At 49.3% G+C, this 20870-nt stretch overlaps 1 protein-coding gene across 3 annotated transcripts in view; it reads right to left on the bottom strand.

Moving 5' to 3' along the window:
- The window catches only part of CADM2 (cell adhesion molecule 2), a 1625130-nt gene that overhangs the window by 1071608 nt on the left and 532652 nt on the right, over nucleotides 1-20870 (bottom strand). The gene's annotated exons all lie outside the window — the stretch shown is intronic.

Below are 20870 nucleotides of genomic sequence, written 5' to 3'. Positions count from 1 at the left end.
CGACCCATATCGCTTATAGACGTGACCGCAAAAGTGCTAGGACGAGTCATCCTACAGCGATTGCAAGATTGGGCCGAGGAACACCAAATCCTTTCAGAAATGCAATACGGCTTCAGGAAAGGCAGATCCACCACTGACCAATGTTTAAATCTTTACCTTCTGATAGCCAAATATACCATCGCTGGAAAGGGGTCCATTCACATGGGGTTTATGGACCTTTCAGCGGCTTTCGACCGTGTAAATAGGAGAAAGCTCTGGAGCATGTTAGTAGAACTAGGAGTGGACCAACCGCTAGTGGACACCTTGCAAAATCTCCACCGGAACACCACTGCAAGTGTAAGGTACAGCCAAGAGGGTAAGAAGACCGACCCCTTCACTTGCACAAGTGGAGTAAGGCAAGGTTGTATCCTTGCGCCCTTTTTGTTCTCCATTTACATTAATTCGCTGGAAAAAGACCTGCTTAATCTCAAGGTGGACTCACCCCAAATTGGTCATCGTGCGGTACCTGTGTTATTATACGCCGATGACGCGGTTCTGCTTGGTAGAACCCCCCTAGGCCTGCAAAAACTGATTGATGGGTTTGTCAGATTTATGGACAAACTAGACCTGGCAACTAATCTGGAAAAATCCTACATCATGTCCGTCGGAAAACCTACAAAAGTATCTTTTTCCTTTCACATTGGGTCGCACAAAATCGACAAAGTCCAGACCTTTTCGTATTTGGGGGTACTATTTGATCATCACCTCACTTTTAAACCCTTGGTCGAAAAACATTCTACGAAACTTGCAGCTTCAGTAGGAGCTATCATGGGATACGGGCAAAGACTGGGAAAATGGTCCCCGGAACAAATCTTGAACCTTTACAGGGCAATTTGTTGCGCGAAAGTCTCCTATGGCGCAGAAGTGTGGGGCTTCTTGGACAGTAAAGCCCAGCAGATACAGACTGAAGAAAACAAATTCATGAGGAGAATTTTGAAGGTCCCTCAGAGTGTATCGGCCCACATAATCCATGAAGAACTAGGAGAACTCTTCATAGAAGATAAAATCAAAATTAAACCCCTCCTGGCATGGGTCAAAATATGGACTAACCCAGAGGCCGCCCTCACAAGACAAATCATCGAGGACTGCCTCAAAAAAGATAAAGGTGACATCATCCCTTGGCTGAACTATGTAAAGAAATCCCTAGCCGAAATCGATTGCATAAACTTTTTCACATCCCCAGACTCCATAACACCTGAGAGTAAATCATTGGTAAAGAACCTCTTCTTGGCACAGCTCAAGCTATTAAGAGCAGAAAAAGAAAATTGTAAACCCACAAATTCCACCTATAACGAACTCACAGTAAAGCATGGAATGGAACCGTATTTAAGAGTCATGTTTAACGCCCAGGACCGCTTTGTCATGACACGGTTCAGACTAAACATGCTACATCATATTCTTGCGGTCCCGGCAGGGTTTACTCACACACTGGCGGAGAAGGGTACCTGCGGCTGCGACCACAGGTCTCCGCAGGATACCCTTCATTTCGTCCTATTGTTCCCATTTTATACTATGCCTAGACGTAAGTTCCTGGTGGGGATTTTGAAAGACATAAAACCTAAACATGCAAGAACGCCTCTGAGATTCCTACAGGAAGCAGAGGACGCATATACCCTCTTTTGCACCATAAATTTTATTCGTGTAGCGATAAGACTAAGAAATACTAGAAAAAATTGACCATTGACATTTGCCTGTTCCCATGATGAGTCAAATTGCACGAACATTTTAATCAAGGACTCCCGTATTTAGTGATTTATTTATGTGTTACACTAAAAGCTTTTTATGTGTGTATTTTATGTGTGTATTTTGTATCTGTGCTTTTATGGTGTCTTTTTTAGAACCGAATAAAGATTATAAATTGAAATTGAACTGCCAAGTGTTCCAGGACCTCAGGAACAGCACTTGAGAGTCAAGGCTCCACTCAGCAGAAGTCACGAGCAGGACCCAGAGCCAGTATTGTTGGAACTGGTCATCTGTGTTTTTCCAGGAAATGGGCTTCTAGCTGCTTGTTGTGTATGATAGCCAACTGGCAACTGGAGTCCACTTCTTTGTCCTGAGTACAAGTGGAAGTGGTTTCAGCCTTTTAGGTCTTCTCACATGTTTCAACAGCAGGGCCAGTCCTTAGTATGTCTTCCACAGGTCTAGTGGTGATCTGAAGCGGGTGACCAAAGGTGTCACCTTTATGCCTGACACATGCTAACTAAAAGGGTAACATTTCCAAGGGGAATCCTACCCACTGTTGCAACATTTCCTATTCCTGACAGTCTCACAGTGCCCCTCACTAAGTCCAAGAGGGAGAAGCACTCTCTCTCTGCATGGAGCCTGTGTGCCCACCCAGTGGTAATGACCGTGCCTCTCCTCCTTGGTCATTCCAAACCAGTTCTGGTGGCAGCTCTTTCTCACCTGACTGGGAAGACAAAAGAGAGGGTCTCTGTAGGGGTGAGCTATATCTGTCTGTGACATGGGAGGCCATTTTGTAGTAAATTTAGGTCCGGAAATTGCCCAACTGTTTTTTCTGCAACAAAAAGAAAACCCCTCCCCACACCCAGAGAAGTCTAAGACAACTTCAAGAACTCAATGACATGAAGGAGGGAACTGAAAAAATATTCAAAATATTTTAGTTGTGACCCTGCTACCAACCTTTCAAATGAAGCTATCCTATTCCTTTAAAGGGCATATAATCAACTTGAATCTCCCACTTTTGTTATACAATAAAAATGGTGTAGTGATATACCATCACCAACATGCCTATGATGTATGTTATCCATGCCCACAGATCGAATAGCGTGATTAGGAAAATCAAGGCCTTTAGTGGTTTTCAACAGCAATATCTTTCTTCAGATGGTAAGGGCAGTGAAGAGTCCACTTTATAGAGAAAGAGGAAAATGCCTTTTATCTGCTGGTCCTTTAGAGTTTAGCAGAAGGTCTACCACCAGAGAACATAACAGGACACTTAGTCAAGAGATGATGTGTATGACGGATTAGAAATGCCAGAAACTGGCCCTTGCAAGCTTGTTTCCGGTCCAGGGAAGGCATGGCTTGGCAGTTCGGACTGGACTGTTCCCATGAGGCACAGAGTCAGACTGATTTGCGTATGGCCATGTCTGAACTGGGGTGGCAGACGGGGCTAAAGAACGGTGATGGATTAAACCCAGATCTGTTGACTGGGTGTGAGTGTTTGATTGGTTCAGATGCTCCGTCCATCACCACCCCCTTTTATACCGGATTGGATAAAGGGCATCATAAGTGAAGTTAAATGAACAACAAAATCAAGTGTGTCCTTCTATGAACACAAATTGAAGTTCATAGCTTGTTGATTTCAATGCCATAATAAATAATGCGTGTTACAAGCATCCTTACAGCTTCCAAACCTGGTGTAAGCATAACATGGATATGAATGCTTCCTTAAATAGCAATGTGCTAATTTCAATTGCCCTGCAGTGTTTGCTTTCCCATGCCCCTCTACATGCTGGGATAGCATACTATGGATCAATCATCTTGAGACAATTTATAATTATTCAGCTAAAGTCAAATTATCCTGGAACAATCCTCAATTCATGACTTGACCAAAGTAAGCATCTCTTTGCGAAGATGAATTTCCTCTCTGCCAATGGCCATATATATGGCTAGCGTGGTAAATGTAGGATACACTTTATATAACCCCTCTTACATACTATCTAGCATAGACTCCGACCTTTGCATTGTGATAGCCTTAGCACATTTAAACAAAGTAAAACATCTTGAGTTTGGGGCAGAGAAGAGGTTTGATTAAAAATCTTTGAGCACTGACTTTGCCTGCGAGGACGCTTGTGAATACCTTTTCCAGAACCAACGCCACTGCTTGCCGGACCCGCTGCGCGGGTCCCTCTTCGCCGGGTAGGACCTTTGAACCCACGGACTTGCTCCCTTCATCGAGGTCTGCTGGGGTGTGTGTGGGCTAAAGGCAGGGCTGCGAGTGGCGCTACAAGGACTCCAATTCCCAGGAGTCCCTGCTCAGCTGACCGGCACCACCTGGACCGCTCTCCCTGCTTGCCCCGCCCCCAGCGCACCTGAAGCACATAAAATCATCTTGCCCCAGTCTCTAGTGGGAATCTTTGAGCACTGACTTTGCCTGCGAGGACGCTTGTGAATACCTTTTCCAGGACCAACGCCACTGCTTGCCGGACCCGCTGCGCTGGTCCCGCTTCGCCGGGAGGACCTTTGAACCCACAGACTTGCTCCCTTCATCTAGGTCTGCTGGGTTGTGTGTGGGCTAAAGGCAGGGCTGCGAGTGGCGCTACAGGGACTCCAATTCCCAGGAGTCCCTGCTCAGCTGACTGGCACCACCTGGACCGCTCTCCCTGCTTGCCCCGCCCCCAGCGTGTACTTATTAGTCCCAGTTGGCCACTGCGAGGGAGCGCGCGGGAGCGGCCGGGCGTAGACCGGGCCAAGAGCGGGCCCGTTGTAGCCCGTTAGAGACCGTGTAAGACCGGACCGGGCCATCTCTCTTAGTTTTCTGTCTTATATTATTACTATTGTCCTGTGCCTATAACCCCTTGCAAGGGAATTCAGGAATAATGTCCATACGAGAAAGTAGAAGCAGGGCTGCCAAAGGGGGGAAACAGTTAACCGGGACTCTTGATGACTTTATAACCAGGACCAATACTGCCCTAGACAGTGAAATTAACAAAATGCAACAGAGAGTATCTATGGATTTAGAAGCAGCGAGAAGATTGTCCCAGGATTCTGCAATGTCCAAGAAATCATCTTTAGGTCATATAGCATCTGCGAAAACCCCTGAGCGCTCGACTGGCCCAGTACCAATTATAACAGTGGCGGATGTGCATCACACTTTAGATATAACCCCCCTCGTGTCAGCCACTAGTCCAGGGTTACTCCATTCACCCACCAACCAGAGTTTACCTTTGGATGTGGTGGATCCGGTACCGGGGGTACCCACAGAGACAATTCCCAAGGCAAATGGGGCATGTGTGAGCAATTTGTGTGAAAGTAAAGAGGGTGTAAACCAAAAAAGGAAACGTAACATTACATCTGCCTATGCTAGGAAAAAGGCTAAAGTAGCAAAGGCCCAGTATCTTAATGGTGCGAAGTCTAATGTAGGGGGTGGGAGTGGAATGTTCCATCAGGCGTCCCCCAATGCTGCAAAAAATGGTCCGAATGTTGATGAGGTTAATTTGGATGTAATAGATGGGGAGCAAGATCACCCAATAAGAGCTGAGAATGGTGGGGTGATAGTCTGTGAGGAGGAGGGAAGAAACGAGGAATTTCTTAAAACAGTATGGGAAACGCTAAAAAAACTCCTAACCCCTCTGGAAGTCAGATTATCACGTATGGAAAACCAGTTGATTGAGGTGGAAAAGAGCATTCTAACTTTATCAAGCCTTAGCATAGCGGGAATTAAATCAAATTGATGCTGCAAAAACTATATCAGCACCTACTGCTATTTCTCCAGCAACACTGCTAGCAACACACACAACCAAACCTCGATCCAAGGCTTATGTAACCAATGTTAGCAACCCAAAAGTGAATGTATCTAAGCAATTGCCTGCACAACCTGTACTAGCTCACAAAGATACCGCTGTCCTGAGGGTCAAAGAAACTAGGATCCATCAATCTAATCAACAGGGGATCCAAACAACAGAGAAACAACGGGGGGGTTTTATAGACCTACCACCAGATGCCAGGCCGTATGTAGTAGTGTTAACAGGGGTACCGGAAATAGGCAATCACTATCAGGAAACCTTTTGGTCACTGAAGAATAAAGTAACACATTGGCTGAATGAAAACAGGCCCTTACCTAACCATATAAAAAGCAAAATCTTAATGGTGCGAATGGTGCCATGGATAGGTCCCTCATATAAATCCATCCCAGGTGATTGTATTGTTGTTTCATTTGAAGAACCAAACACGGTACACCACATATGCTCATGGAACACCTATGGTGGGAACTCATCTATTGAAGCTAGACCACTCACTTTTTTCTATCCCCCGCAGACACGTTCTAATTATGAAGGGAACTGGTCAATGGCTCGACACTATGCTCGGGGAGGTACAGTAATTGGCAGGCAGGGCAACCATAGTTGGTGGAATGGGGCCCCAACCTACAACAGGTTCAGTTGTCTGGAAGGAGTAGATTGACCCACCCCAAAGATAGGCTGCACAATTAGCTACAATGGTATACCGTCTACACCCTGTAATCAATCAATCAATCAGTGACACTTATAGAGCGCGCTACATACCCGTAGGGTCTCAAGGCGCTGGGGGGGGGGGGGGTGCCGCTACTGCTCGAACAGCCAGGTCTTCAGCTTCTTCCTGAAGGAGAGGTGGTCTTGGGTCAGGCGCAGGTCGGTCGGGAGGGAGTTCCAGGTCTTGGCGGCCAGGTAGGAGAAGGACCTTCCTCCTGTAGTCGCTCTTCGGATGCGGGGGACGGCGGCGAGGGCGTGGTTGGCTGATCGGAGGTGGCGTTTGGGAGCGTAGAAGTTGATCCGGCTGTTGAGGTAGCTCGGGCCTTGGTCGTGTAGGGCTTTGTGTGCGTGGGTGAGGAGGCGGAAGGTGATTCTTTTGTTGACGGGGAGCCAGTGAAGGTCTCTCAGATGTCCGGTGATGTGGCTGGTTCGTGGGATGTCGAGGATGAGTCTGGCTGAGGCGTTCTGGATCCGCTGGAGTCTCTTCTGGAGCTTGGCGGTGGTACCGGCGTAGAGGGCGTTGCCGTAGTCCAGTCGGCTGGTGACGAGGGCCTGGGTGACGGTCTTCCTGGTCTCGGTGGGGATCCACCGGAAGATCTTCCGTAGCATGCGTAGGATGTTGAAGCACGCCGAGGAGACGTTGTTGACTTGCCTGGTCATGGAGAGGGAGGAGTCCAGGATGAAGCCCAGGTTGCGTGCATGGTCTGTCGGTTTGGGTGCGGTGCCCAGGGCGGGAGGCCACCAGGAGTCGTCCCAGGCGGAGGGGGAAGAGCCCAGGATGAGGACCTCCGTCTTGTCAGAGTTCAGTTTCAGGCGGCTGGTCGTCATCCACTCGGCTACCTCTTTCATCCCTTCGTGCAGGTTGGCTCTGGCGGAGGCGGGGTCGTTGGTCAGGGAGAGGATCAGCTGGGTGTCGTCGGCGTAGGAGATTATGCTGAGGTTGTGTTTGCGTACGATGGCCGCGAGGGGGCTCATGTAGACGTTGAAGAGGGTGGGGCTCAGAGATGATCCTTGAGGGACGCCGCAGATGACTTCGGAGGCCTCGGATTTGTACGGTGGTAGGCGGACTCTCTGTGTTCTTCCGTCGAGGAAGGAGATGATCCATTCCAGCGCCTTGTCCTGGATTCCGATGTTGCTGAGGCGCTGTACTAGGGTGCGGTGGCAGACCGTGTCGAATGCCGCGGAGAGGTCTAGGAGGATGAGGGCCGCTGTTTCTCCATTGTCCATCAGGGCTCGGATGTCATCGGTGGCGGCGATGAGGGCGGTCTCGGTGCTGTGATTGGCTCGGAAGCCGGACTGTGAGGGGTTGAGGGATCCTATCGTCTCGAGGAAGGCGGCCATCTGCTTGTTGACGGTCTTCTCGATGACTTTGGCTGGAAACGGGAGGAGCGAGATGGGGCGGTAGTTCTTGAGTTCGGTGGGGTCCGCTGTTGGCTTCTTGAGTAGGGCGCTGAGTTCGGCGTGTTTCCAGCTCTCAGGGAAGGTGGCGGTGTCGAATGATGTGTTGATGATGTCTCGCAGGTGGGGTGCGATGACAGCGTCGGCCTTGTTGAAGACATGGTGAGGGCAGGGGTTGGTCGATGATCCGGAGTGGATGGAGTTCATCGTGCGGATGGTGTCTTCGGTGCTGATCGGGGTCCAGGCGTGGAGGGTGGTGGTGGGGGGTGATTGTTCGGTCATGGTGTGCGTTGGTTGGTTGTTGAAGCTGTTGTGTATGTCCGCGATCTTGTTGTGGAAGTATGAAGCGAGGGAGTTGCAGAGGTCTTGCGATGGGGTGATGTCGTTGTTTCCTGCGCTGGGGTTGGAAAGCTCTTTCACGATGTTGAAGAGTTCCTTGCAGTTGTGTGCGTTGTTGTCCAACCGTTCCTTGAATGCTGTTTTCTTGGCGGCGCGGATCAGCTGGTGGTGCTTCCGGGTGGCAAGCTTGAAGGAGGTCCTGTTGTCCGGTGTAGGTTCCCTTCTCCAGACTTTCTCGAGGGCTCAGCAGTTCTTCTTGGAGCTCTTGAGTTCGTCGGTGAACCACGGGGCTTTCTTGCTGCCGGGTCTGCTGGGCGGGGTCCTCAGCGGGGCGAGCTCGTCCGCGCAGATGCTGATCCACTTCGTGAGGTTGTCGGCGGCCTGGCTGGGGTTCGCTGAGCTGGCAGGAGGGTGCTGGCTCAGGGAGGTGGCGAGCTGGTCTGCTGTGATCTTGTTCCAGCTTCTGCGGGCGGCCTGTTGCTGGTGGTGGTGGGTCGTCGTTCTCTTGAATGTGAAGTGGACGCACTGTGCCTATGATGATTAGATGTAACAAAGAAGAAAGCAACCTAGAAGAAAGTATAGGAATGATTACGGGGGAAGGAGCTGCCAACTGTTTAGGTATTGATGTAGTTCCTAAGTTCCCACAAGATGAGAGATGCCTGGTAGTACCAGCTGAACAGGGAGTGAAAGGGAGGAGTATGAAGCATGTAGATTGTCCCAAGACGTGTTGACTCTTCCGGTGTCACCATTACTGGATGTAGTTATTCCAAATGTAGCGCTTTCTAGCAGCAGTAACAACTCACCACTGACGTTAATCTCATGGAACATAGCGGGTGTAACTAAGAATTTAAGGGATCCCGAGTGGGCGGAGTATATTGACTCCAGTGACCTCTGTCTATTACAGGAATCATGGGCAATTGACACACCACATAGGGTTGGCTATAAAACATATGGCATTTGAGCAGTTCCTTCAGTTAGGGGTAGGCCCTCTGGGGGCCTAATTATCTGGGTTAAAGTAACCCTGAAGATTAGGATAGAAGTTATGGATACTAGCTCGCCAGACATCTTGGCCCTTAAAATTAAAACTGTGGATGGGAGACTGTGTTATTTAATTAATGTCTATAATAGGCCATTACCCCACCCTAAGGAATCCGTTATTCTAGCTAAACTAGACTCATTCATGGGAAGGGTGGTTGGCAAAGAAGCAGTTAAAATAGGTGGTGATTTAAACTGCAATTTTGAACCTGTCCCAGGACATATTGATGTCTTAGAGAATGAAGACTTTGTAAATAACATCCCGCGGTTGGACAACACTAAGTTTGTGAAATGTTCCACCTTAGCAGTACAAATAGTGAAGTTGATGGCTGACCACGGTCTTAGGGCATATAATGGCCGCCTTCCCTCAGATGTTTTAAAAAAGCCTACTTTCTCAAGATCTGCCATTAAAAGTAACCTAGACTTTGTGATTGTCTCATTATCCATCTGGCAGTATATGGTTGACCTTGAGGTGAAGGATAGATCAGAGAGTGACCACTACCCTATGGAATTAACTATAGATGCACTTTTGCTTAAGAAGTCTAGTGATGCATTGTCTCTGGAGGCACACAATACTGTCCCATGCGATGAAACATTGGTCAGCAACAATAGACAAGCCTTAAAGTGGCCTCATGTGCTAGAACATGGTGACACTCTCATGGCAAAATACACATTGTTTGAGACGACCTTTGCACCCCTGTCAGGGCAAGATACCACTACTGAACCATTTATGGTATTGCACAAGGAGTTTTTTAAGACATTGAAAACATTATTAACAAAAATGCCAAAGAAGAGGCAGCAAAATGTAAGGAACTTGTCCCATGGCAAAGCATGGTACGACAAGTCCTGTAGGCTAGCCAAGGGGGAGCTTATGATCGCCATAAAAAACAAAAGTCAAAATGATGTTAAACTAGCCAAGGAGGCGTACAAGCGCATTCAGATGACCTCAAAGAAGGCCTGGGAGGAGGCTAGCTGGGCAGAAATGTTGGTTGCCGCCAAAGCGAAGGACACTGTAGGGTTCTGGAGGCTAGTTGCCAACGGGAGCCATGCAGGTAGAATAGTGAAAGATGTATATCTCGATGAATCCACATGGGTGAATCACTTCACGACTCTATATCAAAAATTTGATAGTGGTATAGACAAGTGTAGTAAGATAGCATTGTGGGCCCCTCCCCAGATTGAGTGCCTAGACTTCTCTATTGATGAAACAGAAATGGCAATTAGTGCATTGAAAAATGGCAAAGCCCCGGGTCTTGATAAAATACCCGGGGACTTGTATAAACACGACATAAAGGTCTGGGCTCCCTATGTAAAATACTTATTTAATGTCTTATCTAGTAATTGTAACTTCCCAGACAGCTGGCGGGGTGCCGAGATTGTCCTAATTTTTAAAAAGGGCAACCGGTCTGAACCCTCTAACTATAGACCGATTAGCCTAATGGACATTCTGCAGAAATTATATTCAAGGCACATACTAACCCGTATAAACTATTGGCTAGAGGAGAAAAAGGTACTTACAAAATTGCAAGCTGGGTTCAGGAGTAAGGTCAGTACCATCAACCAGGTTTTTAGGTTTTGGTGCCTCTACTGGAAATACGTACTAATCAGGAAAGGGCATTTATATGTCGCTTTCATAGATTTGAGAGCGGCATTTGATCTAGTGCCACAGGATCTCCTTTGGAGAGCCCTTGACGAGGCTGGGATGCCAGGATGCCTTCTGGCTCAAATAATTCAGCTGCACGCCAGGAATTTCGCTTAAGTGAGATGGGGTCCTAATGGTGAACTGACCCAAAATATTCCAATAGAGCATGGCGTTCGCCAAGGATGCGTCCTGGCCCCAACCCTATTTTCACTTTTTGTGAACGACATCCCTGCTCATCTGGAGGGCTGCACGAATGATTCGCCCCGACTTAATGGAGAAAGGGTGCCTGCGTTACTTTTCGCGGACGATACCATCTTGATTTCGCAAACCAAGAAAGGTCTCCAGGCGCTACTTAACTCCTTTAGTGAATACTGCGACAAGAAAGGGCTGGAAATTAATGTACATAAAACAAAGTGCATGGCCCTAAATCCAAGTAGGACGGCTAAAGGGTGCTTAACCTTAGATGGTCAGGATTTGGAAGTAGTTGAGCACTTTTCTTATTTGGGGGTTGAGATAGACTCGAAATTTACTTGGAAACCCCAAATTCAGAAAAGTAAGGTGATATTTGCCCAAAACATTACACCAATTATTAGTAAGTTTAACGTAAGTACAAGTAAGGCAGTGACACCTGTTATGGAACTCTTTAAATTTAAAGTTCAACCTGCAGCACTTTACGGGGCTGAGATCTGGGGGCCATCGGCAAAGGATACCTTTTCCACCATGGACAATAAATTTATGCGAAGTATTGTAAGGGTTCCTACAAGCAACCCCTTAGTGCCTCTTCAACTGGATCTGAACTTTAAGAGGACAGATCATTACACCACTCTCAGGCCTTTAATGTTCTGGGTAAGATTGTGGCTGACACCAGGATTGGACGATTATAGGAAAGGGTTACAAGAAATAATGGGCTTAGACTCACTGAACTCTATTCTCTGGCTCAAACATATTAAAACATGGTTTTCCATCTTAGGCCTTTCACAGTAACCAATTAGTCAATGGGAACAGATGTGGGGCTCTAGTGAATAATTTTTTAACCTTTAAGGACAAACCCCTTTTTGAGGTCTTCCTCGATGAAGTTGAGCCCCCCCCCTTGCAAAGACCCTATTTATGAAGTTTAGGTATGGAAACCTTATGACCAACTATATAAAGGAATACTGGTCTAGGAAAAATATAGATGAAACTCATGTAGCAAGTGGAAATTGCTTAATGTGTGAAGGAAATTACAAGGAGGATGAGGTTCATTTTTTTTTTTTTTTTTTAAATATATTTTTATTGCAGGAATCAGTAAAGTTTTACAAAGCGACCAGCATTATAAATTCAATCAAAATTAATAGAATACATCCCTCCGTCCCCTAGCAGGATGAACCATTACACAGCCATTCAGCCCGCAACCCGAGGGTCGGGCGGCGATACTCAATGGGGACTCAACAGGAAGTCGGAGCTGGTCCGGATGATCCACTATCCGTCATCTGCTTTTCTAAACCATCCTACAAAGAAAGTCAAAAGAACCCCCCCCCCTCAAAACACTATGAACCAAACCAAACCCCCCCCCCCAACCCCGCCATCAGTGCCCAGTAACAACCGTAATAGGATCTGTGAGAGGACCCATGAGGAAAGCAACAAACATGTAAAGTGCAATCGTCTATCGGGACTCGGGGCGAGCTGCATCTTCGCTTTCGGAATCGCTGGGAGTGCAATAATCCCTGAGGGCCTGCACTAATGTCTCCCATTCTAGCGCCGCCTCCTGCGCCTTCTCGTTGTGTTGTCTCCTAGCTAACTGGTACCGCAGCGTGCTTTCCCCCGCCGCCCATTTCAAGAGTTCGCTGTGCTATCGGGCCCCCGTTGGACCAACCCGTGCCTTCCAATTCCTGGTCACCTCCCGTTTAGCAAGGAGAAGCCCCAGATCAATGAATTTACTAGTGATTTTATTTTTGGGGGTATGTGGGAACCAGTGCAGGAGCCCCACTGCCGCATCAACCGATAAGGATCTCCCCGTTACCTCCTCCAGGGTATCCCCCACTTCCAGCCAGTAGGAGGACAGCCCCGGGCAGGACCATAACATATGAAGAAGGTCTGCATCAGGCGCCTGGCACCTGGGGCAGTCCGCGGAGTCCGCGGTGAAATATTGACGGATCTTCGCCGGGGTCAAATATGCCCTATGGAGTACGTAGTAGTGGACCAATTGAAAGCGGGCGTGGCGCGTGCCCTTCCAGGCCCGTCTTATGAGTTGGGACCAGACCGTCTCCGGGATCTCCTTCCCTATGTCTTCCTCCCAACGGGTTCTTAAAGTAGTAAGGGGGGCCAACCCCTCATTAAGCAGTCTGCCGTACAGGCAAGTGACCGCCTTAACAGTTCCCGCGGACATCATAACGTACTGGCACACCGGAGAAGTAGGAGGTTCCTCCTGCCCGTACTTCCAGTGCGCCTGAATCGCCCGGACCAGGGCCGAGTGCAGAAGAAAATCACCGCGAGGAACCTCGAAGCGATCAATGAGCTCCTGAAAGGGCAAAAGCGCCCCGTCCTCGTAAAGGTCACCTACCAACTGTAGGCCCGCGTCCTCCCAATCCGCTAATCGTGACCAATCTCCGCCATGAGGCAGGGCCGTCAGCATGCCCAGAGGTATTTCGGGTGCATACGGTATCCGCAACTGGCCCCGGGCGTGGGCTCGGTTCCAACACAAACGAATGGTCTTCTCTTCAAGTGTCAAGTCCTGCAAGGCCAAACGCTGTCGCAGCGCCATGAAGGAGAGAACATGCCTAGCTATCCCTGTGCCCCTCCTGTCCTCTGGGCCTCGGAATTCCCTGGCGATCTCCTGGGTGAACGTCTGCAGCTGCGCTGCCAAGTAGTACTTTTCAAAGTCCGGCACCGCCAGCCCACCCTCAGCTTTCGGTCTCGTCAGGGTCTTGAGGGCTACTCTTCGGCGGCCTGAACCCCAGAGGAATCCGACCACCATTGACCGTAATAGTCGAAATGTTGCTGGTGGGATCCAAATCGGCAGCGCCCGGAAATAATATAGCAACCTGGGAAGCGCCACCATTTTAAGCAAAGCGATCCGTCCAGCTACCGAGAGCGGTAGAGTAGCCCAGAAGTCCATGCTACCACGCAGCGCGCGAGTGCTGCGAGCTATGTTTCCATCCAGGAGGTCTGACGGTTCATGGTATACGTATACCCCCAGGTACTTAAAGCAGTCAGGTTCCCATCTAATCTCTCTACTGATATCAGGGCTAGGTGTACCCTTACGAACCGGGAAAAGACAGGTCTTAGCCCAATTCACCGGAAGGCCCGAGACCTCCCCAAACGCCGTGAGCGCCGTCGCAGCTCCAGTCAGGGCAGCAACTGGGTCCTCAAGGAAGAGCAACAGGTCATCAGCGTACAGCGAGACATAATGTGGGCCCGAAGGCGTCCATAAGCCATTATAGTGGGCTCCCGACCGGAGTAGCAGCGCCAGAGGTTCCACCGCTAACGCGAAGAGAAGCGGGGATAATGAACAACCCTGTCTCGTGCCTCTCTCCACCGGGTATTGCGAGGAGATCAGCGGGCCTGCCCGTACCCTGGCCGACGCCGAGGTATACAGTACCGTGGTCCATGTAACGAAACCCTCACCGAGGCCGAATCGTAGTAATACTGTGCGCAGGTAGTCCCATTCCAGGCTGTCAAAAGCCTTCTCTAAATCTACCAAGAGGACTACCGGGCACGGGGCGTCCACGAGCGGTTCTCCCAGCAAGCGGAACAGCCTACGGATGTTCATGGTCGTGTTTCGCTTGGGGATGAATCCGGCCTGGTCCTCATGCACCAGAGAGCTCATGTGACCCAGCAATCTCGATGCCAAGATGCTGCTCAGTATTTTGTAATCGACCGTCAGCATTGATAAAGGACGGTAGGACGCCGGGTCGGACGAGTCCCTTCCCGGCTTGAGAAGGGGAACCACTAAGGCCTCGCACATCAAGCCGGGGAGCCGACCAAGCCGCTTCGCCTCTCTGTAAACGATCAGCAACCTCGGTGCCAGGAGATCAGCATAAGCAGCATAAAATTCAACCGGGAGGCCATCCAGACCCGGGGTCTTATTCCTTGCCATCTTCTTAATGGCGCTGCGAATCTCTCCCAGTTCAATGTCGGAACCCAGGGCTTTCGCTACGTCAGGTTCCACCATTGGGAGCTCTAGGGGTCGCAGGTAGCCATCAAGCCGGTCGGGGTCCCGGGCAGAGCGACTGCGGTACAAACGTTCAAAGTAGTGCAGGTAACAGCTCAGAATCTCAGGTTGAGTGTGCACTTCGGTCCCATCTGCCGTACGCATGGACGTCGTCAGAGAGGTCTGGCGCGTAGGATTAGCTAGCCACGCCAGCAATGCACTCGATCTATCCCCCTCTGCAAGGGACCTAACAGTATAGGCCTTATAGTCGAAACAGCGCAGCCGTTCGACCTCCGCCGCTACCGCCTCCTTCGCCGCTGCCGTGCGTTCCTGGAGTTCCGGGCGCCCGGGGCGACGGAGTTCCAACTCACGGAGTTTCCGATCTGCCAGTTCTAAGTCATCAAGGATGATTCGCCTCATGCCCACCTTCTTGGAAATGCAGAAGCCCCTGACCACCACCTTAAAAGCGTCCCACTCTAGCGCCCTTGAACCCGCAGTGCCCCCGTTGGACGAGAAGTATTCTGAGATCTTGTCTTCTAGGTCCGCTTTGAACACAATGTCCTCTAAGAGTTCGGGACGCAACTTCCAGGTAGGTACCGCAGGCACCCCCGGAAACCAGCGAAGGTCCAACAGGAGAGGATTATGATCTGAGATGGTCCTGGTCAAATATTCAGACCGGACCGCCGCTGAGACCAAGTCTGTCGAGCCCAGAAACCCGTCCAGACGGACATGTAACTCGTGCAAGCCTGAGAAGTAGGAATAGTCCCTAGTATCGGGGTGCTGCGCCCTCCAGATATCCGTCAGACCCCAGTGCGTCTGCCAATCCCTCCTACCTTTAGCCACCCGACGAACCGGAGAGTCAGGGAGGGGGGGATGTGAGCGGTCATACTCCACATCTACCACTGAATTGAAATCCCCGCCGAGCAGGAGGGGCCCGGAAAAAAAGTGGGCTAACGAGCCCGATAACCTGGAAAGGAAGGCAAGCTGGTCCACATTGGGTGCAAAAACACAGCAAACGTTTAGGTCCCTCCCCCCTAGAGTGCCCGAAATGGCCACATATCGACCCTCCGGATCCACCACTGACTTCGTAACCTGAAAAGGAACCCCAGCTCTGATCCAAATTAGCGCCCCCTGGCATACGCGGAGTACGAAGTGCAAAAGACCTGCCCCCTCCACCTACGCTGTAGCGCCGCCCCTTCCGCCTTGTTAAGATGGGTTTCCTGCAGCAGCGCCATCTGCACCCCTCTACGCACTAAATAAGCGTGGACTTTGTGACGTCTAGACATAGTGTGAAGCCCCCGTACATTCCAAGTAATACATTTCACATTAGCAACATCAGCCATTGTCCCATATTGTTCGCACAAATTCTCTCCATCCGGGCCCCAACAAAGAAAGAGCAACAATCAACCCAGCACTGATGGCGGCCATTTCCCCCAACCAAAACACAACAACCCCGGTTCGACCCAAACCCTTGCCCACCCTCCCCAGAACAGGACCCAAATAGTGCCATCTAGACCCCATCCAAACCATACCCCCAGCAAACCCTCTGTCCCCGACTAATCCTGCAGTCGCCACCGCAGGAAGGCCTTAAGGGCCAGGTGCGGGCTGGGCGTTGGCAATGGGCCCTCGATGCTCGGGCTACCGAGACTAAAGTGAGCCCAAAACAATAAGAGGAAACCCTCAAGGCACGGGCAGGGCACCCCACCTCCACTTCCCCGGGAATTATGAGCAATCGCCTACTCCCGCTACCCCCGCTGCGGGCCCCCACCCAAATGGGCGCAGCTCACCCCGTCAACCCTGTCCATCCAGAAGGTCCTCAACCGAGTTCGGAGTGATCACCGGGGTGTGGACACTGTCGGTCACCGAGTCCTCCGAGTCCGTTGGTACCCCCTCGTCACCAAGGTCCGCTTCCTCTTCTATGGTACCATCTCGTGAGCCAGATAGCGCAGACAACACCTCCAACACTCCCTTCCGCTCCGTCGACGTCTCCGCAGTCGAGGGTCCGCCTGACCGGCCACGGCGACTCCGAATCCTTTTGGACCGCCGTCGCTGTCCAGGCTCCACTGCTAGTTGAGATGAGGAGCCAAAACCATCCTTTCCGGCCCTATAGAGTTCTAGCCAGTTACAGACATCCTCCGGGGAATCAAAGAACCGCCTGCGCTGGGTCTCATAGGTGTAGTCCGGGAAGATATTCACCTGGCTGTTCGCCACCTTGAAGGGGCCATTATGTCTAGCAGCATTAAGGATCAGATCCCTGTCCCGAAAGTGCAATAACCGGGCCACCACCGGTCGCGGGGCACGGCCCTGTTGCGGCGGCCTCGCTGGGACTCTGTGTGCTCGCTCCAGGGTGTAGAAGGAGGACAGACCCTCCGGAGCCACCGTGTCCCGTAGCCAGGCTTCCAAGTATGCCACCATGTCGCCATCTTCGATCTTCTCCGGCAGGCCCACCACTCGAATGTTATTTCGCCTGTTGCGACCTTCCGCGTCTTCCGCTCGCCGCTCCAGGGCATCAATCCGGGAGAGGGCATCTTTCATCGTCGCGGCTAGAGTTCTCTGTGCTGGCTCCAAGGTTTTCATCGAGCCCTCCACTTCCTTGACCCTATCCGAGAGCTTGCCGTGGTCCGCTCTAAGGAGGCCCAGACTCGTCGCCACCTGGGCAATGTCCTGCTGGAGGGCCGAGCGTGTGGTCGCGATCGCCTCCAGGACCCGGTCAAATTGTTGCTGCAGAGGCGCTCCACCAGAACTCTCCGGGTCCCCACGTTCTTCTTTGTCCGGGGCCTCCGAGTCTGAGGCGGCTGGGGTGGTCCCCTTGGCTCCCCTCGGTTTTCCCATGGCGCAGGAGTCACACGGTGGAGAGCCAGTCAGAGGCGCCACCAAGTGCGGGTGTCGGCTATGTCTCTCTCGGCTAGTGGCCTTCGGGCCGAGGGCGGGCGATCTTCGTCTCCAGGGCCTGTTGGACCTCCACAGATTCGGGCCGCGCCACCACCGCATCGTCGGAGGGCACTGAGGAGGAGGCGGGGACAATCGGCGCCAGGTCGGGCAGGCCCGTTTGGCCGATGAGGACCTGGAACGAGGGTCTCCAACACCACCGAAGACTTTGTGGCGCTAAGGCGCCGTGCTGCCCATGGAAGTCAGTCACTCGGGGGGATGCAGCCAGGCGCGGCTCAGGGGATCGGCACCGCAGCCAGGGCCGCCAGGCGTCCGTGAGTCGAGGTCCGCTATAGTGAGGGCATCCGATCATCCAGGAGCAATCACCTCATTCAAAGTCCGATCAGAACGCCACCCAGACCATCACATCACAGGGGGATGAAAAGGCGGAGGGTGCGCTGTAGAAAACGACGCTCCTCCAGACTAAAGGTCCCGACCAAGGGGACAAAGAGGTCCGGGCGCCATGTTGGGCCGCACTCCGCGGGACCACAAACTTCGACTTTCCGTCGGATCAACTCATGTTCGAGTTGCACCAGGTGCCTCGGCAGGTCCCAATCAGCCTGATCGACGGTTTGCGGGGACTAGGGTGCCCCACGGCCTCCGATCTGCAGGATAATCACGGGCTCAGTCCCGGAGCCGAGCTCTCAGGCGACCATCGCCATCGGCGTCCAAGCCACGCCCCTCAAGGAGGATGAGGTTCATATATTGTTTTTCTGTCAAGCATATTCCAAAGCCAGGAAAAAATGGATCAAGCCCTTTTGCAACATATTGGGAATTAGGTCATGTAATCTGGCATATAGAATAATTAAGTCCGATACTTCTCAGATCATTGTTTTTAGTGTCAGCAGATTCCTTCATTCTGTTTATATTGCCAGGAGCAAAATAGGTCTTAAATTGTAACTAAAAATGCATTACCATTTACTTGCACGATTCAACGGTAGCATATCCAACCATGCAGGCATGTGTTGTTATTTATTTTATCCATTGTGTTAAATTTTAAACGATTGTACATTAGTCAAACTGGCATGTTCTCTTGTTTTATTTTTTTGTATGTATGTATGTATTGTGCAATCTTTTATGGCAAAACTGCCGAAATAAGGAATGATTAAAAATCGGAGCGTAATGTTCGCAGTAATTTAGAAGAGTTCAACCAAAATATATGTTACTGAGACAGCAAACCTCCCTTGATGCTACCACTTTTATTAGGGAAAAGAAGAGGTCAATTGCCATTATCAAAAGGGCAGGTATGAGTGGAAGTGCCTCCAAGGGCTCATTAACCCTTTTTTAAAAAAAAATCCTGGTGCTTTTTATACGCCTTGTGTTCCTAGTTGAAACATTACTGGCCTGCTTTGGTGGCTGGTCATGATATTTTTAGAAACTTTGGGGCATATTATCAAGCCTGTGCGCTAAAATTATCGCCGCTTTATCGGCCGAAAACGGCCGATAAAGCGGCGATAATGGGCTTGATAATATGCTCTATGGAATTCCAATCGAAGCACATGTTAGATGTGAAGACATCTAACATGGGCTTCGATTGGAATTCCACAGAGCATATTATCAAGCCCATTATCGCCGCTTTATCGGCCGTTTTCGGCCGATAAAGCGGCGATAATTTTAGCGCACAGGCTTGATAATATGCCCCTTTGTCTCTGTGGATGATAGTGGCAGCTTGGCCTGTGGGTTTTGGAAGTAATAGGTATTAGAATGGTGCCTATATAGGTTTGCCTATTTTAAGAACAAGAGAGCAAATATTATTTATGTTGCAAGGATTAAATTGTCCATGTGCCTTATATATATATATATATATATATATATATATATATATATATATATATATATATATATATATATATATATATATATATATATATATATATATATATATATATATATATATATATATATATATATATATATATATATATATATATATATATATATACTCACGGAGCACTTATGCTTTTTCTAGATCAAAAAAATATGTTGCACATCTGTGCTGTCAGGGAACATGAATCTTAGAAGATATAATACGTAAAAGCAATAATAAATAGAATTAGTTTCTGTAAGAGGTGATCAAGTTAAATCATGTCCCTACTGATAAGGTAAAAATGACCACATATCAAATTGAATAATTTTGCTAAACACTGCCTCGATTTGGAGCCTCTAATGTTTGCTGCCTGAAAAGATAAAGACGCTAATTATGGAAACAGACATAACAGGACGGGGCAGACATTTAAATAGATTGTGAACTGTGTGCTTAACTGCTAACTAATATAATGTTTAGACATTTTATACCTTGTGGTAAAAATGATAACTTCCGAAAAATATTTTTAATAGTGCTTTAGTCTATGTACATGCATCATCAACATATTTCAAGATTGTTCCCACTATAATTTTAATAGCATGGAGGAACAGAGTACATGCCATGCATTATAAGTACGTGCTGGGTTAATGAGCATAAATCAAATACGACTTAATGAGACTTTCTTTCCAGTTAGAGCCATGTTACCTATTATAATGGATATTATCTCAGCAAAGGTGCTAATAATGAGAATCAAGTATAATTTTGTAGTGTTATATGGTATGCAGCGGGGTGAATAATTTTTATTGAAGCTAATATGTGTAAGGCCTAAGCTGCATAGAAGTAGATTGTGGATCTAAAAATGCTCCTGGAAGAGTGACAAAGGAGTGTAGACAAGTATGTTCATTGGCTGAAGTTGGTTGTGTAGTACTCTTTTCAGTGACCGACTCCATTTTACTTCTGAATGACCTTGCAAGTGACATTTACGCACAGGTTTGTAGGGGCAGGGTGAGGGGTAGTAAACTATGGATTACGGCTGATTAGAGGTAAGTAAACATATACATAAATAAAATGAATTTCGCTGCGTGTGCTGCATCAGCAAATGCGATGCAGTGCGCGCAACATTTGTTTCATTTATTTATATGTTTACTTTCCTTTAATCGTCCGTAATCCATCGTTTACTACCCCCCCCACCCTGCCCCTCCCCCTGCCCACGTCAGCGCCCAGCAGCACTTTCACCACTGACCGCTATTGGTAATACGTGTATTAACGTCTCTCTCTAATTTCTTTATAATCGGTGACTTGTGCCACATTCAATCGCCGATTATAAGGCAAAAATGTCAGAACTCGACTGTAATAAGTTATTGCAGTAGA

The sequence above is a fragment of the Lissotriton vulgaris genome, chromosome 8, assembly GCF_964263255.1.
Source record: "Lissotriton vulgaris chromosome 8, aLisVul1.2, whole genome shotgun sequence".
NCBI lineage: Eukaryota > Metazoa > Chordata > Amphibia > Caudata > Salamandridae > Lissotriton > Lissotriton vulgaris.
This window is presented reverse-complemented; position numbering and strand designations above follow the sequence as displayed.